Genomic DNA, 21,675 nt, shown 5'->3' with positions numbered 1-21,675 from the left:
TGTCTGCAGGAAATCACACACAGGATGAGCAGTATGGCTGGTGGCATTGTCACGCTGGAGGGTCATGTCAGGATGAGCAGTATGGCTGGTGGCATTGTAACGCTGGAGGGTCAGGTCAGGATGAGCAGTATGGCTGGTGGCATTGTCATGCTGGAGGGTCAGGTCAGGATGAGCAGTATGGCTGGTGGCATTGTAACGCTGGAGGGTCAGGTCAGGATGAGCAGTATGGCTGGTGGCATTGTCATGCTGGAGGGTCAGGTCAGGATGAGCAGTATGGCTGGTGGCATTGTCATGCTGGAGGGTCAGGTCAGGATGAGCAGTATGGCTGATGGCATTGTAACGCTGGAGGGTCATGTCAGGATGAGCAGTATGGCTGGTGGCATTGTAACGCTGGAGGGTCAGGATGAGCAGTATGGCTGGTGGCATTGTAACGCTGGAGGGTCAGGTCAGGTTGAGCAGTATGGCTGGTGGCATTGTAACGCTGGAGGGTCATGTCAGGACGAGCAGTATGGCTGGTGGCATTGTAACGCTGGAGGGTCATGTCAGGATGAGCAGTATGGCTGGTGGCATTGTAACGCTGGAGGGTCATGTCAGGATGAGCAGTATGGCTGGTGGCATTGTAACGCTGGAGGGTCAGGTCAGGATGAGCAGTATGGCTGGTGGCATTGTAACGCTGGAGGGTCAGGTCAGGATGAGCAGTATGGCTGGTGGCATTGTCATGCTGGAGGGTCAGGTCAGGATGAGCAGTATGGCTGGTGGCATTGTAACGCTGGAGGGTCAGGTCAGGATGAGCAGTATGGCTGGTGGCATTGTAACGCTGGAGGGTCATGTCAGGATGAGCAGTATGGCTGGTGGCATTGTAACGCTGGAGGGTCAGGTCAGGATGAGCAGTATGGCTGGTGACATTGTAACGCTGGAGGGTCATGTCAGGATGAGCAGTATGGCTGGTGGCATTGTAACGCTGGAGGGTCATGTCAGGATGAGCAGTATGGCTGGTGGCATTGTAACGCTGGAGGGTCAGGTCAGGGTGAGCAGTATGGCTGGTGGCATTGTCATGCTGGAGGGTCAGGTCAGGATGAGCAGTATGGCTGGTGGCATTGTAACGCTGGAGGGTCAGGTCAGGGTGAGCAGTATGGCTGGTGGCATTGTAACGCTGGAGGGTCATGTCAGGTTGAGCAGTATGGCTGGTGGCATTGTAACGCTGGAGGGTCATGTCAGGATGAGCAGTATGGCTGGTGGCATTGTAACGCTGGAGGGTCAGGATGAGCAGTATGGCTGGTGGCATTGTAACGCTGGAGGGTCATGTTAGGATGAGCAGTATGGCTGGTGGCATTGTAACGCTGGAGGGTCATGTTAGGATGAGCAGTATGGCTGGTGGCATTGTAACGCTGGAGGGTCATGTCAGGATGAGCAGTATGGCTGGTGGCATTGTCATGCTGGAGGGTCATGTCAGGGTGAGCAGTATGGCTGGTGGCATTGTCACGCTGGAGGGTCAGGTCAGGATGAGCAGTATGGCTGGTGGCATTGTCACGCTGGAGGGTCATGTCAGGATGAGCAGTATGGCTGGTGGCATTGTCACGCTGGAGGGTCATGTCAGGATGAGCAGTATGGCTGGTGGCATTGTAACGCTGGAGGGTCATGTCAGGATGAGCAGTATGGCTGGTGGCATTGTAACGCTGGAGGGTCAGGTCAGGATGAGCAGTATGGCTGGTGGCATTGTCATGCTGGAGGGTCAGGTCAGGATGAGCAGTATGGCTGGTGGCATTGTAACGCTGGAGGGTCATGTCAGGATGAGCAGTATGGCTGGTGGCATTGTAACGCTGGAGGGTCATGTCAGGATGAGCAGTATGGCTGGTGGCATTGTAACGCTGGAGGGTCAGGTCAGGGTGAGCAGTATGGCTGGTGGCATTGTCATGCTGGAGGGTCAGGTCAGGATGAGCAGTATGGCTGGTGGCATTGTAACGCTGGAGGGTCAGGTCAGGGTGAGCAGTATGGCTGGTGGCATTGTAACGCTGGAGGGTCATGTCAGGTTGAGCAGTATGGCTGGTGGCATTGTAACGCTGGAGGGTCATGTCAGGATGAGCAGTATGGCTGGTGGCATTGTAACGCTGGAGGGTCAGGATGAGCAGTATGGCTGGTGGCATTGTAACGCTGGAGGGTCATGTTAGGATGAGCAGTATGGCTGGTGGCATTGTAACGCTGGAGGGTCATGTTAGGATGAGCAGTATGGCTGGTGGCATTGTAACGCTGGAGGGTCATGTCAGGATGAGCAGTATGGCTGGTGGCATTGTCATGCTGGAGGGTCATGTCAGGGTGAGCAGTATGGCTGGTGGCATTGTCATGCTGGAGGGTCATGTCAGGGTGAGCAGTATGGCTGGTGGCATTGTCATGCTGGAGGGTCATGTCAGGGTGAGCAGTATGGCTGATGGCATTGTCATGCTGGAGGGTCAGGTCAGGATGAGCAGTATGGCTGGTGGCATTGTCATGCTGGAGGGTCAGGTCAGGATGAGCAGTATGGCTGGTGGCATTGTAACGCTGGAGGGTCAGGTCAGGGTGAGCAGTATGGCTGGTGGCATTGTAACGCTGGAGGGTCATGTCAGGTTGAGCAGTATGGCTGGTGGCATTGTAACGCTGGAGGGTCATGTCAGGATGAGCAGTATGGCTGGTGGCATTGTAACGCTGGAGGGTCATGTCAGGATGAGCAGTATGGCTGGTGGCATTGTCATGCTGGAGGGTCATGTCAGGGTGAGCAGTATGGCTGGTGGCATTGTCATGCTGGAGGGTCATGTCAGGGTGAGCAGTATGGCTGGTGGCATTGTCATGCAGGAGGGTCATGTCAGGATGAGCAGTATGGCTGGTGGCATTGTAACGCTGGAGGGTCATGTCAGGATGAGCAGTATGGCTGGTGGCATTGTAACGCTGGAGGGTCAGGATGAGCAGTATGGCTGGTGGCATTGTAACGCTGGAGGGTCAGGTCAGGTTGAGCAGTATGGCTGGTGGCATTGTAACGCTGGAGGGTCAGGTCAGGTTGAGCAGTATGGCTGGTGGCATTGTAACGCTGGAGGGTCATGTCAGGACGAGCAGTATGGCTGGTGGCATTGTAACGCTGGAGGGTCATGTCAGGATGAGCAGTATGGCTGGTGGCATTGTAACGCTGGAGGGTCATGTCAGGATGAGCAGTATGGCTGGTGGCATTGTAACGCTGGAGGGTCATGTCAGGATGAGCAGTATGGCTGGTGGCATTGTAACGCTGGAGGGTCAGGATGAGCAGTATGGCTGGTGGCATTGTCATGCTGGAGGGTCAGGTCAGGATGAGCAGTATGGCTGGTGACATTGTAACGCTGGAGGGTCATGTCAGGATGAGCAGTATGGCTGGTGGCATTGTAACGCTGGAGGGTCAGGATGAGCAGTATGGCTGGTGACATTGTAACGCTGGAGGGTCAGGTCAGGATGAGCAGTATGGCTGGTGACATTGTAACGCTGGAGGGTCATGTCAGGATGAGCAGTATGGCTGGTGGCATTGTAACGCTGGAGGGTCATGTCAGGATGAGCAGTATGGCTGGTGGCATTGTAACGCTGGAGGGTCAGGATGAGCAGTATGGCTGGTGGCATTGTAACGCTGGAGGGTCATGTCAGGATGAGCAGTATGGCTGGTGGCATTGTAACGCTGGAGGGTCATGTCAGGATGAGCAGTATGGCTGGTGGCATTGTAACGCTGGAGGGTCATGTCAGAACGAGCAGTATGGCTGGTGGCATTGTAACGCTGGAGGGTCAGGATGAGCAGTATGGCTGGTGGCATTGTAACGCTGGAGGGTCATGTCAGGACGAGCAGTATGGCTGGTGGCATTGTAACGCTGGAGGGTCATGTCAGGTTGAGCAGTATGGCTGGTGGCATTGTAACGCTGGAGGGTCAGGTCAGGATGAGCAGTATGGCTGGTGGCATTGTAACGCTGGAGGGTCATGTCAGGATGAGCAGTATGGCTGGTGGCATTGTAACGCTGGAGGGTCAGGTCAGGATGAGTCTGCAGGAAGGGGAGGAGGGAGAAGGATGTCTTCCCTGTAACACACAGCGTTGAGATTGCCTGCAATGACAACAAGCTCAGTCCGATGATGCTGTGACACACCGCCCAGACCATGACGGACCCTCCATCTCCAAATCGATCCGCTCCAGAGTACAGGCCTCAGCATAACGCTCATTCCTTTGACGATGAGCGCGAATCCGACCATCACCCCTGGTGAGACAAAACCACGACTCGTCAGTGAAGAGCACTTTTTGTTGCCATCCTGTACCTGTCCCGCAGGTGTGATGTTCGGATGTACCGATCCTGTGCAGGTGTTGGTACACGTGGTCTGCCCCTGAGAGGACGATCAGCTGTCCGTCCTGTCTCCCTGCAGCGCTGTCTTAGGCGTCTCACAGTACGGACATTGCAATTTATTGCCCTGGCCACATCTGCAGTCCTCATGCCTCTTTGCAGCATGCCTAAGGCACGTTCACGCAGATGAGCAGGGACCCTGGGCATCTTTCTTTTGGTGTTTATCAGAGTCAGTAGAAAGGCCTCTTTAGTGTCCTTAGTTTTCATAACTGTGACCCTAATTGCCTACCGTCTGTAATCTGTTTGTGTCTTAACGACCGTTCCACAGGTGCATGTTCATTAATTGTTTATGGTTCATTCAACAAACATCGGAAACAGTGTTTAAACCCTTTACAATGAAGATCTGTGATTTTTTAAAAGATTTTTACGAATCATTTTTTAAAGACAGGGTCCTTTTTTTGCTGAGTTTAGTTCTCTCTCTCTCTCTGAGTAGGTGTGTCCAATCTTTAGTCTGGTACTGTACTTTTTATGAGAATATGTGCACCATTTGAAGGTGCCAACAAATTGTATAGTCATAATAAGATTGTTTTTACTGTCATATATACACACACAAAAAACAGCTCCTCCCTCGACTTGATTCGATGAACTTCTCCTTTTTCAGCATTGGCCCGACACCTATATTTGGTATTTTAAGTGTTAGAGAAAATGTGCATATTTTCTGAAGACCCCCCCCCCCCCCCACCACTGTAAAAATTGAGCTCTAGCTGAACGGATAGGAACACACTTTTCATCTCACATTCATCTTGTCAGTCTATGACAGTGTTTTTTTGTTTTGTTTAAAATCTATGAATTATTTTAGATTACTTTAATCAAGTTGGCTATAAATCGATCTCTGAAAATGACGAAACCACTCTCCCGCGGGCGCTATAATATAAGGATTGCAGGCATGTATTTTGTCATTGGCTGTGACGTAAGGTTCGGTCAAAAGTTTATGGTTAAAATAAATAACATTTAAAAACTATCGATTCCCAGTCGGAAGAGCAAATGAAATGGAATGAGGGACATCCCAGCTTCAAATGGTGTCCGATTTCATATCCTACATCACACAGGCTGAGAATGTAAACCGTCCACAAAATGTCCTTCCGTAGAAGGAGGGTGACAAATTCGAAACAGAACCCCGTCGGCTGATTGGTTGAGCCTTACTGAATGCGTGATGTCACACACAGCCGTCTGTAGGGTTGCCATGTCAGATATTTGCCTGTTTGGGGCTACTTTGGAAAACTATGTTCCAGGTAAAAAAAAAATGTATTGGTCACGGGTTGTAGGTTTTTGTGGGGGCTATTTATATATTGCACTTTGGCCGCCACGGCATTTCTCTTAAAAAAAGAGATACGGTATATTAATTTCTCTGCGACTTGCTGCTGCTGTGCAGGCAGTGAGGAAGCTGTTACTGAGTATGTATGAAACGCCGTTTGGGGCTTTGCATGTGAAATAACGCTACAAATAAAAATTAAAAAGCTTATTTAACGCGTCAAATAGTTCAATAATTGTTTTAATTCGACACGTCAAAAATAATACAATTTATATTATAGAATGTTGTGCGTAATGAATTTGCAGCCAAGCGCCACCACTACTATCAGTAGCACTGTCCAACAAAAAAAGTCTGCAAACAAGAAAACACCGGCCACAAATTATGTGTTTACAATATCGGGTTGGTAATAAGGCATTATTTGCTTGACCGATACTTCCTGGGCTAGATAGGTACTAAGATTTAGCTTTATCTAGCACCAATACAACCAGCCTGAAAATTAGACCAGTAGACACTTCAGTCATTGTCACTACTCTTAGCAATTATTTAGGAATCCTTCTGAGTAAGTATTAGCTAGGTAGCCACTTGTTGTTCGACTATTGAAACTGAACTTCAGTTCATGGAAAATAAATAGCTATCCAACTGCTTAACCCTGTTGCCCAAAGCGAACGTTATAAGCAGCCAGCTAGCTTCATCTGCCGAGTGAGGCTCGACCGGACCGGTTTATGTGTTGTGAAGCTAGACACAGTAAGGATTAGGCACAATATGGGAATTTGCGGTTTGCCTTCAAAATAAAAGTACCTCTTTGAAAGTGATGCAGAAGGTTAAAATGTGTGAAATCAGACTAGATAATGTTAAACAAGGTTGGAATGTGAAGCAATGAAATGGGGTATCAGTCTACTCAATACCCAATATATTTTTTTCCTAACGTCCTGAGAGTTATCAGACTCCAAAACATACATGCAAGTATTGGTTTTCCTCTGGAACAGTGTTCAATACACACAGTAGGTTGACAATACATGTGGCTCAATTCAGTTGTTTCAGAGTCCCGCAATAAGAGCTACGTGTGTGTGTGTGTGTGTGTGCGCAAGCGAGCGAGGTATGTCTGTGTGTGTGAGAGGGTGTGTCTGTGAGGGAGGGAGAGTGTAGGCTGTGTGTGAGAGGAAGTGAGAGGGTGAGAGGGTGTGTCTGAGGGAGGGAGAGTGTAGGCTGTGTGGGTGAGGAAGTGAGAGGGTGAGAGGGTGTGTCTGAGGGAGGGAGAGTGTAGGCTTTGTGTCTGAGGGAGGGTGTGTCTGTGTGTGTGAGAGGGTGTGTCTGTGAGGGAGAGTGTAGGCTGTGTGGGAGAGAGGGTGTGTGTGTGAGAGGGTGTGTCTGAGGGAGGGAGAGTGTAGGCTGTGTGTGTGAGAGGGTGTGTCTGAGGGAGGGAGAGTGTAGGCTGTGTAAAGTAGTCTGACAAATAGGCCACCGATGGTCTCATAAAGCCCAAGTGTGTTTTTCCCCCATGCAGATCATTATGTGTTTACACTCACCCCGGACAGTTTATTAGGTACACCTATATTCTACAAGGTGTTGTTCATTGGTAACAAAGGGAACTAACCACAGTCACCAGCCTGTAACAGGCAGGATGGGTCCATTATGCTACGTCCTGCGTTGGGTCATTTTAATGCCACAACCGGAGGTCTGCTTGTTCGATTTAAAAAAAAATTGTCCTGAGAGACAACGTACAAGATGTTACGCCCTTAGTGCAGTCACAGCTCTCGGGCACCTGCGCTGGCACATGGGAACTCACTCGAACACTGTCCCCAAGTACCCACAAGTCACAATAGTTACCCGAGTTAGCGAGCTCGATTTAAAAACGTTTTAACATACAATATGTACAATATAAATATTTAACAAAACTTATGCAACCATTACAGCACATTGTGTAACATTTCCACAGTTTTATATTAAAAAATAGCGGAGAAAAGGGCACAGGGCAATATACCTCGCTAGCTGAAGGTCAGACAGAGAACAATAGGAGCTAGCTGAAGGTCAGACAGAGGGCAATAGGAGTTAGCTGAAGGTTAGACAGAGAACAATAGGAGCTAACTGAAGATTAGACAGAACAATAGGAGCTAGCTGAAGGTCAGACAGAACAATAGGAGCTAGATGAAGGTTAGACAGAGGACGATAGGAGTTAGCTGGAGGTTAGACAGAACAATAGGAGCTAGCTGAAGGTCAGACAGAACAATAGGAGTTAGCTGAAGGTCAGACAGAACAATAGGAGCTAACTGAAGATCAGACAGAGAACAATAGGAGCTAGCTGAAGGTCAGACAGAGAACAATAGGAGCTAGCTGAAGGTCAGACAGAGGACAATAGGAGCTAGCTGAAGGTCAGACAGAACAATAGGAGCTAGCTGAAGGTCAGACAGAGGACAATAGGAGCTAGCTGAAGGTCAGACAGAGGACAATAGGAGCTAGCTGAAGGTCAGACAGAACAATAGGAGCTAACTGAAGGTCAGACAGAGAACAATAGGAGCTAGCTGAAGGTCAGACAGAGAACAATTGGAGCTAGCTGAAGGTCAGATGAGAGAACAATAGGAGTTAGCTGAAGGTCAGACAGAGAACAATAGGAGCTAGCTGAAGGTCAGACAGAGGACGATAGGAGTTAGCTGAAGGTCAAACAGAGGACAATAGGAGCTAGCTGAAGGTCAGACAGAGGACAATGGGAGCTAACTGAAGGTCAGACAGAGGACAATAGGAGCTAACTGAAGGTCAGACAGAGAACAATAGGAGCTAGCTGAAGGTCAGACAGAGGACAATAGGAGCTAGCTGAAGGTCAGACAGAGAACAATAGGAGCTAGCTGAAGGTCAGACAGAGAACAATAGGAGCTAGCTGAAGGTCAGACAGAGAACAATAGGAGTTAGCTGAAGGTCAGACAGAGGACAATAGGAGTTAGCTGAAGTTCAGACAGAGGAGAATAGGAGCTAACTGAATGTCAGACAGAGAACAATAGGAGCTAGCTGAAGGTCAGACAGAACAGTAAGAGCTAGCTGAAGGTCAGACAGAGGACAATAGGAGCTAACTGAATGTCAGACAGAGAACAATAGGAGTTAGCTGAAGGTCAGGCTAGAGAGAACAATAGGAGCTAGCTGAAGGTCAGACAGAGAACAATAGGAGTTAGCTGAAGGTCAGACAGAGAACAATAGGAGCTAGCTGAAGGTCAGACAGAGACCAAAAGGAGCTAACAGAAGGTCAGACAGAGGACAATAGGAGCTAGCTGAAGGACCGACAGAGGACAATAGGAGTTAGCTGAAGGTCAGACAGAGAACAATAGGAGCTAGCTGAAGGTCAGACAGAGAACAATAGGAGCTCACTGAAGGTCAGACAGAGACCAAAAGGAGCTAACAGAAGGTCAGACAGAGGACAATAGGAGCTAGCTGAAGGACCGACAGAGGACAATAGGAGTTAGCTGAAGGTCAGACAGAGAACAATAGGAGCTAGCTGAAGGTCAGACAGAGAACAATAGGAGCTCACTGAAGGTCAGACAGAGACCAAAAGGAGCTAACAGAAGGTCAGACAGAGGACAATAGGAGCTAGCTGAAGGACCGACAGAGGACAATAGGAGTTAGCTGAAGGTCAGACAGAGAACAATAGGAGCTAGCTGAAGGTCAGACAGAGAACAATAGGAGCTCACTGAAGGTCAGACAGAGAACAATATGAGCTAACTAAAGCTCAGGCAAGAGAAAACAATATGAGCTAGCTGAAGGTCAGGCTAGAGAGAACAATAGGAGCTAGCTGAAGGTCAGACAAGAGAGAACAATATGAGCTCACTGAAGACAGAACAATAGGAGCTAACTGAAGACAGAGAACAATAGGAGTTAGCTGAAGGTCAGACAGAACAATAGGAGCTAACTGAAGGTCAGGCTAGATAGAACAATAAGAGTTAGCTGAAGGTCAGACAGAGGACAATAGGAGTTAGCTGAAGGCCAGACAGAGGACAATAGGAGCTAGCTGAAGGTCAGACAGAGGACAATAGGAGCTAGCTGAAGGTCAGACAGAGGACAATAGGAGCTAGCTGAAGGTCAGACAGAGGACAATAGGAGTTAGCTGAAGGTCAGACAGAACAATAGGAGCTAGCTGAAGGTCAGACAGAGAACAATAGGAGCTAGCTGAAGGTCAGACAGAGGACAATAGGAGTTAGCTGAAGGTCAGACAGAACAATAGGAGCTAGCTGAAGGTCAGACAGAGAACAAAAGGAGCTAGCTGAAGGTCAGACAGAGAACAATAGGAGCTAGCTGAAGGTCAGACAGAGAACAATAGGAGCTAGCTGAAGGTCAGACAGAGAACAATAGGAGCTAACTGAAGGTCAGACAGAGGACAATAGGAGCTAGCTGAAGGGCAGACAGAGAACAATAGGAGCTAACTGAAGGTCAGACAGAGGACAATAAGAGCTAGCTGAAGGTCAGACAAGAGAGAACAATAGGAGTTAGCTGAAGGTCAGACAAGAGAGAACAATAGGAGTTAGCTGAAGGTCAGACAGAGGACGATAGGAGTTAGCTGAAGGTCAGACAGAGAACAATAGGAGCTAACTGAAGGTCAGACAGAACAATAGGAGCTAGCTGAAGGTCAGACAGAACAATAGGAGCTAGATGAAGGTCAGACAGAGGACAATAGGAGCTAGCTCAAGGTCAGACAGAGAACAATAGGAGCTAGCTGAAGATCAGACAGAACAATAGGAGCTAGCTGAAGGTCAGACAGAGGACAATAGGAGCTAACAGAAGGTCAGACAGAGAACAATAGGAGTTAGCTGAAGGTCAGACAGAGAACAATAGGAGCTAGCTGAAGGTCAGACAGAGACCAAAAGGAGCTAACAGAAGGTCAGACAGAGGACAATAGGAGCTAGCTGAAGGACCGACAGAGGACAATAGGAGTTAGCTGAAGGTCAGACAGAGAACAATAGGAGCTAACTGAAGGTCAGACAGAACAATAGGAGCTAGCTGAATGTCAGACAGAGAACAATAGGAGCTCACTGAAGGTCAGACAGAGAACAATAGGAGCTAACTGAAGGTCAGACAAGAGAGAACAATAGGAGCTAGCTGAAGGTCAGACAAGAGAGAACAATAGGAGCTAGCTGAAGGACCGACAGAGGACAATAGGAGTTAGCTGAAGGTCAGACAGAGAACAATAGGAGCTCACTGAAGGTCAGACAAGAGAGAACAATAGGAGCTAGCTGAAGATCAGACAGAACAATAGGAGCTAGCTGAAGGTCAGACAGAGGACAATAGGAGCTAGATGAAGGTCAGACAGAGAACAATAGGAGTTAGCTGAAGGTCAGACAGAGAACAATAGGAGCTAGCTGAAGGTCAGACAGAGACCAAAAGGAGCTAACAGAAGGTCAGACAGAGGACAATAGGAGCTAGCTGAAGGACCGACAGAGGACAATAGGAGTTAGCTGAAGGTCAGACAGAGAACAATAGGAGCTAACTGAAGGTCAGACAGAACAATAGGAGCTAGCTGAAGGTCAGACAGAGAACAATAGGAGCTCACTGAAGGTCAGACAGAGAACAATAGGAGCTAACTGAAGGTCAGACAAGAGAGAACAATAGGAGCTAGCTGAAGGTCAGACAAGAGAGAACAATAGGAGCTAGCTGAAGGACCGACAGAGGACAATAGGAGGTAGCTGAAGGTCAGACAGAGAACAATAGGAGCTCACTGAAGGTCAGACAAGAGAGAACAATAGGAGCTAGCTGAAGGTCAGACAAGAGAAAACAATATGAGCTAACTAAAGCTCAGGCAAGAGAAAACAATATGAGCTAGCTGAAGGTCAGGCTAGAGAGAACAATAGGAGCTAGCTGAAGGTCAGACAAGAGAGAACAATATGAGCTCACTGAAGACAGAACAATAGGAGCTAACTGAAGACAGAGAACAATAGGAGTTAGCTGAAGGTCAGACAGAGAACAATAGGAGCTAACTGAAGGTCAGGCTAGATAGAACAATAAGAGTTAGCTGAAGGTCAGACAGAGGACAATAGGAGTTAGCTGAAGGCCAGACAGAGGACAATAGGAGCTAGCTGAAGGTCAGACAGAGGACAATAGGAGCTAGCTGAAGGTCAGACAGAGGACAATAGGAGCTAGCTGAAGGTCAGACAGAGGACAATAGGAGTTAGCTGAAGGTCAGACAGAACAATAGGAGCTAGCTGAAGGTCAGACAGAGAACAATAGGAGCTAGCTGAAGGTCAGACAGAGGACAATAGGAGTTAGCTGAAGGTCAGACAGAACAATAGGAGCTAGCTGAAGGTCAGACAGAGAACAAAAGGAGCTAGCTGAAGGTCAGACAGAGAACAAAAGGAGCTAGCTGAAGGTCAGACAGAGAACAATAGGAGCTAGCTGAAGGTCAGACAGAGAACAATAGGAGCTAACTGAAGGTCAGACAGAGGACAATAGGAGCTAGCTGAAGGGCAGACAGAGAACAATAGGAGCTAACTGAAGGTCAGACAGAGGACAATAAGAGCTAGCTGAAGGTCAGACAAGAGAGAACAATAGGAGTTAGCTGAAGGTCAGACAAGAGAGAACAATAGGAGTTAGCTGAAGGTCAGACAGAGGACGATAGGAGTTAGCTGAAGGTCAGACAGAGAACAATAGGAGCTAACTGAAGGTCAGACAGAACAATAGGAGCTAGATGAAGGTCAGACAGAGGACAATAGGAGCTAGCTCAAGGTCAGACAGAGGACAATAGGAGCTAGCTCAAGGTCAGACAGAGAACAATAGGAGCTAGCTGAAGATCAGACAGAACAATAGGAGCTAGCTGAAGGTCAGACAGAGGACAATAGGAGCTAACAGAAGGTCAGACAGAGAACAATAGGAGTTAGCTGAAGGTCAGACAGAGAACAATAGGAGCTAGCTGAAGGTCAGACAGAGACCAAAAGGAGCTAACAGAAGGTCAGACAGAGGACAATAGGAGCTAGCTGAAGGACCGACAGAGGACAATAGGAGTTAGCTGAAGGTCAGACAGAGAACAATAGGAGCTCACTGAAGGTCAGACAGAGAACAATAGGAGCTAACTGAAGGTCAGACAGAACAATAGGAGCTAGCTGAAGGTCAGACAGAGAACAATAGGAGCTCACTGAAGGTCAGACAGAGAACAATAGGAGCTAACTGAAGGTCAGACAAGAGAGAACAATAGGAGCTAGCTGAAGGTCAGACAAGAGAGAACAATAGGAGCTAGCTGAAGGACCGACAGAGGACAATAGGAGTTAGCTGAAGGTCAGACAGAACAATAGGAGCTCACTGAAGGTCAGACAAGAGAGAACAATAGGAGCTAGCTGAAGGTCAGACAAGAGAAAACAATATGAGCTAACTAAAGCTCAGGCAAGAGAAAACAATATGAGCTAGCTGAAGGTCAGGCTAGAGAGAACAATAGGAGCTAGCTGAAGGTCAGACAAGAGAGAACAATATGAGCTCACTGAAGACAGAACAATAGGAGCTAACTGAAGACAGAGAACAATAGGAGTTAGCTGAAGGTCAGACAGAGAACAATAGGAGCTAACTGAAGGTCAGGCTAGATAGAACAATAAGAGTTAGCTGAAGGTCAGACAGAGGACAATAGGAGTTAGCTGAAGGCCAGACAGAGGACAATAGGAGCTAGCTGAAGGTCAGACAGAGGACAATAGGAGCTAGCTGAAGGTCAGACAGAGGACAATAGGAGTTAGCTGAAGGTCAGACAGAACAATAGGAGCTAGCTGAAGGTCAGACAGAGAACAATAGGAGCTAGCTGAAGGTCAGACAGAGGACAATAGGAGTTAGCTGAAGGTCAGACAGAACAATAGGAGCTAGCTGAAGGTCAGACAGAGAACAAAAGGAGCTAGCTGAAGGTCAGACAGAGAACAAAAGGAGCTAGCTGAAGGTCAGACAGAGAACAATAGGAGCTAGCTGAAGGTCAGACAGAGAACAATAGGAGCTAACTGAAGGTCAGACATAGGACAATAGGAGCTAGCTGAAGGGCAGACAGAGAACAATAGGAGCTAACTGAAGGTCAGACAGAGGACAATAAGAGCTAGCTGAAGGTCAGACAAGAGAGAACAATAGGAGTTAGCTGAAGGTCAGACAAGAGAGAACAATAGGAGTTAGCTGAAGGTCAGACAGAGGACGATAGGAGTTAGCTGAAGGTCAGACAGAGAACAATAGGAGCTAACTGAAGGTCAGACAGAACAATAGGAGCTAGATGAAGGTCAGACAGAGGACAATAGGAGCTAGCTCAAGGTCAGACAGAGAACAATAGGAGCTAGCTGAAGATCAGACAGAACAATAGGAGCTAGCTGAAGGTCAGACAGAGGACAATAGGAGCTAACAGAAGGTCAGACAGAGAACAATAGGAGTTAGCTGAAGGTCAGACAGAGAACAATAGGAGCTAGCTGAAGGTCAGACAGAGACCAAAAGGAGCTAACAGAAGGTCAGACAGAGAACAATAGGAGCTCACTGAAGGTCAGACAGAGAACAATAGGAGCTAACTGAAGGTCAGACAAGAGAGAACAAGAGGAGCTAGCTGAAGGTCAGACAAGAGAAAACAATATGAGCTAACTAAAGCTCAGGCAAGAGAAAACAATATGAGCTAGCTGAAGGTCAGGCTAGAGAGAACAATAGGAGCTAGCTGAAGGTCAGACAAGAGAGAACAATATGAGCTCACTGAAGACAGAACAATAGGAGCTAACTGAAGACAGAGAACAATAGGAGTTAGCTGAAGGTCAGACAGAGGACAATAGGAGTTAGCTGAAGGCCAGGCAGAGGACAATAGGAGCTAGCTGAAGGTCAGACAGAGGACAATAGGAGCTAGCTGAAGGTCAGACAGAGGACAATAGGAGCTAGCTGAAGGTCAAACAGAGGACAATAGGAGCTAGCTGAAGGTCAGACAGAGGACAATAGGAGTTAGCTGAAGGTCAGACAGAACAATAGGAGCTAGCTGAAGGTCAGACAGAGAACAATAGGAGCTAGCTGAAGATCAGACAGAGGACAATAGGAGTTAGCTGAAGGTCAGACAGAACAATAGGAGCTAGCTGAAGGTCAGACAGAGAACAAAAGGAGCTAGCTGAAGGTCAGACAGAGAACAAAAGGAGCTAGCTGAAGGTCAGACAGAACAATAGGAGTTAACTGAAGGTCAGACAGAGAACAATAGGAGTTAACTGAAGGTCAGACAGAGGACAATAGGAGCTAGCTGAAGGGCAGACAGAGAACAATAGGAGCTAACTGAAGGTCAGACAGAGGACAATAGGAGCTAGCTGAAGGTCAGACAAGAGAGAACAATAGGAGTTAGCTGAAGGTCAGACAGAGGACAATAGGAGCTAGCTGAAGGACCGACAGAGGACAATAGGAGTTAGCTGAAGGTCAGACAGAGAACAATAGGAGCTAGCTGAAGGTCAGACAGAGAACAATAGGAGCTCACTGAAGGTCAGACAGAGACCAAAAGGAGCTAACAGAAGGTCAGACAGAGGACAATAGGAGCTAGCTGAAGGACCGACAGAGGACAATAGGAGTTAGCTGAAGGTCAGACAGAGAACAATAGGAGCTAGCTGAAGGTCAGACAGAGAACAATAGGAGCTCACTGAAGGTCAGACAGAGAACAATATGAGCTAACTAAAGCTCAGGCAAGAGAAAACAATATGAGCTAGCTGAAGGTCAGGCTAGAGAGAACAATAGGAGCTAGCTGAAGGTCAGACAAGAGAGAACAATATGAGCTCACTGAAGACAGAACAATAGGAGCTAACTGAAGACAGAGAACAATAGGAGTTAGCTGAAGGTCAGACAGAACAATAGGAGCTAACTGAAGGTCAGGCTAGATAGAACAATAAGAGTTAGCTGAAGGTCAGACAGAGGACAATAGGAGTTAGCTGAAGGCCAGACAGAGGACAATAGGAGCTAGCTGAAGGTCAGACAGAGGACAATAGGAGCTAGCTGAAGGTCAGACAGAGGACAATAGGAGCTAGCTGAAGGTCAGACAGAGGACAATAGGAGTTAGCTGAAGGTCAGACAGAACAATAGGAGCTAGCTGAAGGTCAGACAGAGAACAATAGGAGCTAGCTGAAGGTCAGACAGAGGACAATAGGAGTTAGCTGAAGGTCAGACAGAACAATAGGAGCTAGCTGAAGGTCAGACAGAGAACAAAAGGAGCTAGCTGAAGGTCAGACAGAGAACAATAGGAGCTAGCTGAAGGTCAGACAGAGAACAATAGGAGCTAGCTGAAGGTCAGACAGAGAACAATAGGAGCTAACTGAAGGTCAGACAGAGGACAATAGGAGCTAGCTGAAGGGCAGACAGAGAACAATAGGAGCTAACTGAAGGTCAGACAGAGGACAATAAGAGCTAGCTGAAGGTCAGACAAGAGAGAACAATAGGAGTTAGCTGAAGGTCAGACAAGAGAGAACAATAGGAGTTAGCTGAAGGTCAGACAGAGGACGATAGGAGTTAGCTGAAGGTCAGACAGAGAACAATAGGAGCTAACTGAAGGTCAGACAGAACAATAGGAGCTAGCTGAAGGTCAGACAGAACAATAGGAGCTAGATGAAGGTCAGACAGAGGACAATAGGAGCTAGCTCAAGGTCAGACAGAGAACAATAGGAGCTAGCTGAAGATCAGACAGAACAATAGGAGCTAGCTGAAGGTCAGACAGAGGACAATAGGAGCTAACAGAAGGTCAGACAGAGAACAATAGGAGTTAGCTGAAGGTCAGACAGAGAACAATAGGAGCTAGCTGAAGGTCAGACAGAGACCAAAAGGAGCTAACAGAAGGTCAGACAGAGGACAATAGGAGCTAGCTGAAGGACCGACAGAGGACAATAGGAGTTAGCTGAAGGTCAGACAGAGAACAATAGGAGCTAACTGAAGGTCAGACAGAACAATAGGAGCTAGCTGAATGTCAGACAGAGAACAATAGGAGCTCACTGAAGGTCAGACAGAGAACAATAGGAGCTAACTGAAGGTCAGACAAGAGAGAACAATAGGAGCTAGCTGAAGGTCAGACAAGAGAGAACAATAGGAGCTAGCTGAAGGACCGACAGAGGACAATAGGAGTTAGCTGAAGGTCAGACAGAGAACAATAGGAGCTCACTGAAGGTCAGACAAGAGAGAACAATAGGAGCTAGCTGAAGATCAGACAGAACAATAGGAGCTAGCTGAAGGTCAGACAGAGGACAATAGGAGCTAGATGAAGGTCAGACAGAGAACAATAGGAGTTAGCTGAAGGTCAGACAGAGAACAATAGGAGCTAGCTGAAGGTCAGACAGAGACCAAAAGGAGCTAACAGAAGGTCAGACAGAGGACAATAGGAGCTAGCTGAAGGACCGACAGAGGACAATAGGAGTTAGCTGAAGGTCAGACAGAGAACAATAGGAGCTAACTGAAGGTCAGACAGAACAATAGGAGCTAGCTGAAGGTCAGACAGAGAACAATAGGAGCTCACTGAAGGTCAGACAGAGAACAATAGGAGCTAACTGAAGGTCAGACAAGAGAGAACAATAGGAGCTAGCTGAAGGTCAGACAAGAGAGAACAATAGGAGCTAGCTGAAGGACCGACAGAGGACAATAGGAGGTAGCTGAAGGTCAGACAGAGAACAATAGGAGCTCACTGAAGGTCAGACAAGAGAGAACAATAGGAGCTAGCTGAAGGTCAGACAAGAGAAAACAATATGAGCTAACTAAAGCTCAGGCAAGAGAAAACAATATGAGCTAGCTGAAGGTCAGGCTAGAGAGAACAATAGGAGCTAGCTGAAGGTCAGACAAGAGAGAACAATATGAGCTCACTGAAGACAGAACAATAGGAGCTAACTGAAGACAGAGAACAATAGGAGTTAGCTGAAGGTCAGACAGAGAACAATAGGAGCTAACTGAAGGTCAGGCTAGATAGAACAATAAGAGTTAGCTGAAGGTCAGACAGAGGACAATAGGAGTTAGCTGAAGGCCAGACAGAGGACAATAGGAGCTAGCTGAAGGTCAGACAGAGGACAATAGGAGCTAGCTGAAGGTCAGACAGAGGACAATAGGAGCTAGCTGAAGGTCAGACAGAGGACAATAGGAGTTAGCTGAAGGTCAGACAGAACAATAGGAGCTAGCTGAAGGTCAGACAGAGAACAATAGGAGCTAGCTGAAGGTCAGACAGAGGACAATAGGAGTTAGCTGAAGGTCAGACAGAACAATAGGAGCTAGCTGAAGGTCAGACAGAGAACAAAAGGAGCTAGCTGAAGGTCAGACAGAGAACAAAAGGAGCTAGCTGAAGGTCAGACAGAGAACAATAGGAGCTAGCTGAAGGTCAGACAGAGAACAATAGGAGCTAACTGAAGGTCAGACAGAGGACAATAGGAGCTAGCTGAAGGGCAGACAGAGAACAATAGGAGCTAACTGAAGGTCAGACAGAGGACAATAAGAGCTAGCTGAAGGTCAGACAAGAGAGAACAATAGGAGTTAGCTGAAGGTCAGACAAGAGAGAACAATAGGAGTTAGCTGAAGGTCAGACAGAGGACGATAGGAGTTAGCTGAAGGTCAGACAGAGAACAATAGGAGCTAACTGAAGGTCAGACAGAACAATAGGAGCTAGATGAAGGTCAGACAGAGGACAATAGGAGCTAGCTCAAGGTCAGACAGAGGACAATAGGAGCTAGCTCAAGGTCAGACAGAGAACAATAGGAGCTAGCTGAAGATCAGACAGAACAATAGGAGCTAGCTGAAGGTCAGACAGAGGACAATAGGAGCTAACAGAAGGTCAGACAGAGAACAATAGGAGTTAGCTGAAGGTCAGACAGAGAACAATAGGAGCTAGCTGAAGGTCAGACAGAGACCAAAAGGAGCTAACAGAAGGTCAGACAGAGGACAATAGGAGCTAGCTGAAGGACCGACAGAGGACAATAGGAGTTAGCTGAAGGTCAGACAGAGAACAATAGGAGCTCACTGAAGGTCAGACAGAGAACAATAGGAGCTAACTGAAGGTCAGACAGAACAATAGGAGCTAGCTGAAGGTCAGACAGAGAACAATAGGAGCTCACTGAAGGTCAGACAGAGAACAATAGGAGCTAACTGAAGGTCAGACAAGAGAGAACAATAGGAGCTAGCTGAAGGTCAGACAAGAGAGAACAATAGGAGCTAGCTGAAGGACCGACAGAGGACAATAGGAGTTAGCTGAAGGTCAGACAGAACAATAGGAGCTCACTGAAGGTCAGACAAGAGAGAACAATAGGAGCTAGCTGAAGGTCAGACAAGAGAAAACAATATGAGCTAACTAAAGCTCAGGCAAGAGAAAACAATATGAGCTAGCTGAAGGTCAGGCTAGAGAGAACAATAGGAGCTAGCTGAAGGTCAGACAAGAGAGAACAATATGAGCTCACTGAAGACAGAACAATAGGAGCTAACTGAAGACAGAGAACAATAGGAGTTAGCTGAAGGTCAGACAGAGAACAATAGGAGCTAACTGAAGGTCAGGCTAGATAGAACAATAAGAGTTAGCTGAAGGTCAGACAGAGGACAATAGGAGTTAGCTGAAGGCCAGACAGAGGACAATAGGAGCTAGCTGAAGGTCAGACAGAGGACAATAGGAGCTAGCTGAAGGTCAGACAGAGGACAATAGGAGTTAGCTGAAGGTCAGACAGAACAATAGGAGCTAGCTGAAGGTCAGACAGAGAACAATAGGAGCTAGCTGAAGGTCAGACAGAGGACAATAGGAGTTAGCTGAAGGTCAGACAGAACAATAGGAGCTAGCTGAAGGTCAGACAGAGAACAAAAGGAGCTAGCTGAAGGTCAGACAGAGAACAAAAGGAGCTAGCTGAAGGTCAGACAGAGAACAATAGGAGCTAGCTGAAGGTCAGACAGAGAACAATAGGAGCTAACTGAAGGTCAGACATAGGACAATAGGAGCTAGCTGAAGGGCAGACAGAGAACAATAGGAGCTAACTGAAGGTCAGACAGAGGACAATAAGAGCTAGCTGAAGGTCAGACAAGAGAGAACAATAGGAGTTAGCTGAAGGTCAGACAAGAGAGAACAATAGGAGTTAGCTGAAGGTCAGACAGAGGACGATAGGAGTTAGCTGAAGGTCAGACAGAGAACAATAGGAGCTAACTGAAGGTCAGACAGAACAATAGGAGCTAGATGAAGGTCAGACAGAGGACAATAGGAGCTAGCTCAAGGTCAGACAGAGAACAATAGGAGCTAGCTGAAGATCAGACAGAACAATAGGAGCTAGCTGAAGGTCAGACAGAGGACAATAGGAGCTAACAGAAGGTCAGACAGAGAACAATAGGAGTTAGCTGAAGGTCAGACAGAGAACAATAGGAGCTAGCTGAAGGTCAGACAGAGACCAAAAGGAGCTAACAGAAGGTCAGACAGAGAACAATAGGAGCTCACTGAAGGTCAGACAGAGAACAATAGGAGCTAACTGAAGGTCAGACAAGAGAGAACAAGAGGAGCTAGCTGAAGGTCAGACAAGAGAAAACAATATGAGCTAACTAAAGCTCAGGCAAGAGAAAACAATATGAGCTAGCTGAAGGTCAGGCTAGAGAGAACAATAGGAGCTAGCTGAAGGTCAGACAAGAGAGAACAATATGAGCTCACTGAAGACAGAACAATAGGAGCTAACTGAAGACAGAGAACAATAGGAGTTAGCTGAAGGTCAGACAGAACAATAGGAGCTAGCTGAAGGCCAGGCAGAGGACAATAGGAGCTAGCTGAAGATCAGACAGAGGACAATAGGAGTTAGCTGAAGGTCAGACAGAACAATAGGAGCTAGCTGAAGGTCAGACAGAGAACAAAAGGAGCTAGCTGAAGGTCAGACAGAGAACAAAAGGAGCTAGCTGAAGGTCAGACAGAACAATAGGAGTTAACTGAAGGTCAGACAGAGAACAATAGGAGTTAACTGAAGGTCAGACAGAGGACAATAGGAGCTAGCTGAAGGGCAGACAGAGAACAATAGGAGCTAACTGAAGGTCAGACAGAGGACAATAGGAGCTAGCTGAAGGTCAGACAAGAGAGAACAATAGGAGTTAGCTGAAGGTCAGACAGAGGACGATAGGAGTTAGCTGAAGGTCAGACAGAACAATAGGAGCTAACTGAAGGTCAGACAGAACAATAGGAGCTAGCTGAAGGTCAGACAGAACAATAGGAGCTAGATGAAGGTCAGACAGAGGACAATAGGAGCTAGCTCAAGGTCAGACAGAGAACAATAGGAGCTAGCTGAAGATCAGACAGAGAACAAAAGGAGCTAGCTGAAGGTCAGACAGAGAACAATAGGAGCTAACAGAAGGTCAGACAGAGAACAATAGGAGCTAACTGAAGGTCATACAGAGAACAATAGGAGCTAACTGAAGGTCAGACAGAACAATAGGAGCTCACTGAAAGTCAGACAGAGAACAATAGGAGCTAACTGAAGGTCAGACAGAACAATAGGAGCTAGCTGAAGGTCAGACAAGAGATGACAATAGGAGCTAGCTGAAGGTCAGACAGAGAACAATAGGAGCTAACTGAAGGTCAGACAAGAGAGAACAATAGGAGTTAGCTGAAGGTCAGACAAGAGAAAACAATATGAGCTAGCTGAAGGTCAGACAAGAGAGAACAATATGAGCTAACTGAAGACAGAGAACAATAGGAGTTAGCTGAAGGTCAGACAGAGAACAATAGGAGCTAACTGAAGGTCAGGCTAGAGAGAACAATAAGAGTTAGCTGAAGGTCAGACAGAGGACAATAGGAGCTAGCTGAAGGTCAGACAGAGGACAAAAGGAGTTACCTGAAGGTCAGACAGAACAATAGGAGCTAGCTGAAGGTCAGACAGAGAACAATAGGAGCTAGCTGAAGGTCAGACAGAGAACAATAGGAGCTAACTGAAGGTCAGACAGAGAACAATAGGAGCTAACAGAAGGTCAGACAGAGAACAATAGGAGCTAGCTGAAGTTCAGACAGAGAACAATAGGAGCTAGCTGAAGGTCAGACAGAGAACAATAGGAGCTAACTGAAGGTCAGACAGAGAACAATAGGAGCTAACTGAAGGTCAGACTGAGGACAATAGGAGCTAGCTGAAGCTCAGACAGAGGGCAATAGGAGCTAGC

At 47.3% G+C, this 21,675-nt stretch overlaps 1 long non-coding RNA gene across 1 annotated transcript in view; it reads right to left on the bottom strand.

Annotated features, from left to right (window-relative positions):
* Positions 1–4,162: 4,162 nt before the first annotated feature.
* Positions 4,163–21,675, bottom strand: part of LOC135556769 (uncharacterized) — a 22,941-nt gene continuing 5,428 nt past the window's right edge. Inside the window, exon 3 of the long non-coding RNA XR_010458051.1 lies at positions 4,163–4,232. This is a non-coding gene — a long non-coding RNA (uncharacterized LOC135556769). The remainder of the gene's footprint in view (positions 4,233–21,675) is intronic.

This window comes from Oncorhynchus masou, chromosome 15 (genome assembly GCF_036934945.1).
Source record: "Oncorhynchus masou masou isolate Uvic2021 chromosome 15, UVic_Omas_1.1, whole genome shotgun sequence".
Classification (NCBI taxonomy): Eukaryota; Metazoa; Chordata; class Actinopteri; order Salmoniformes; family Salmonidae; genus Oncorhynchus; species Oncorhynchus masou.
Note: the sequence above shows the minus strand (reverse complement) of the source record. Positions and strands in the feature narration are given on the sequence as shown.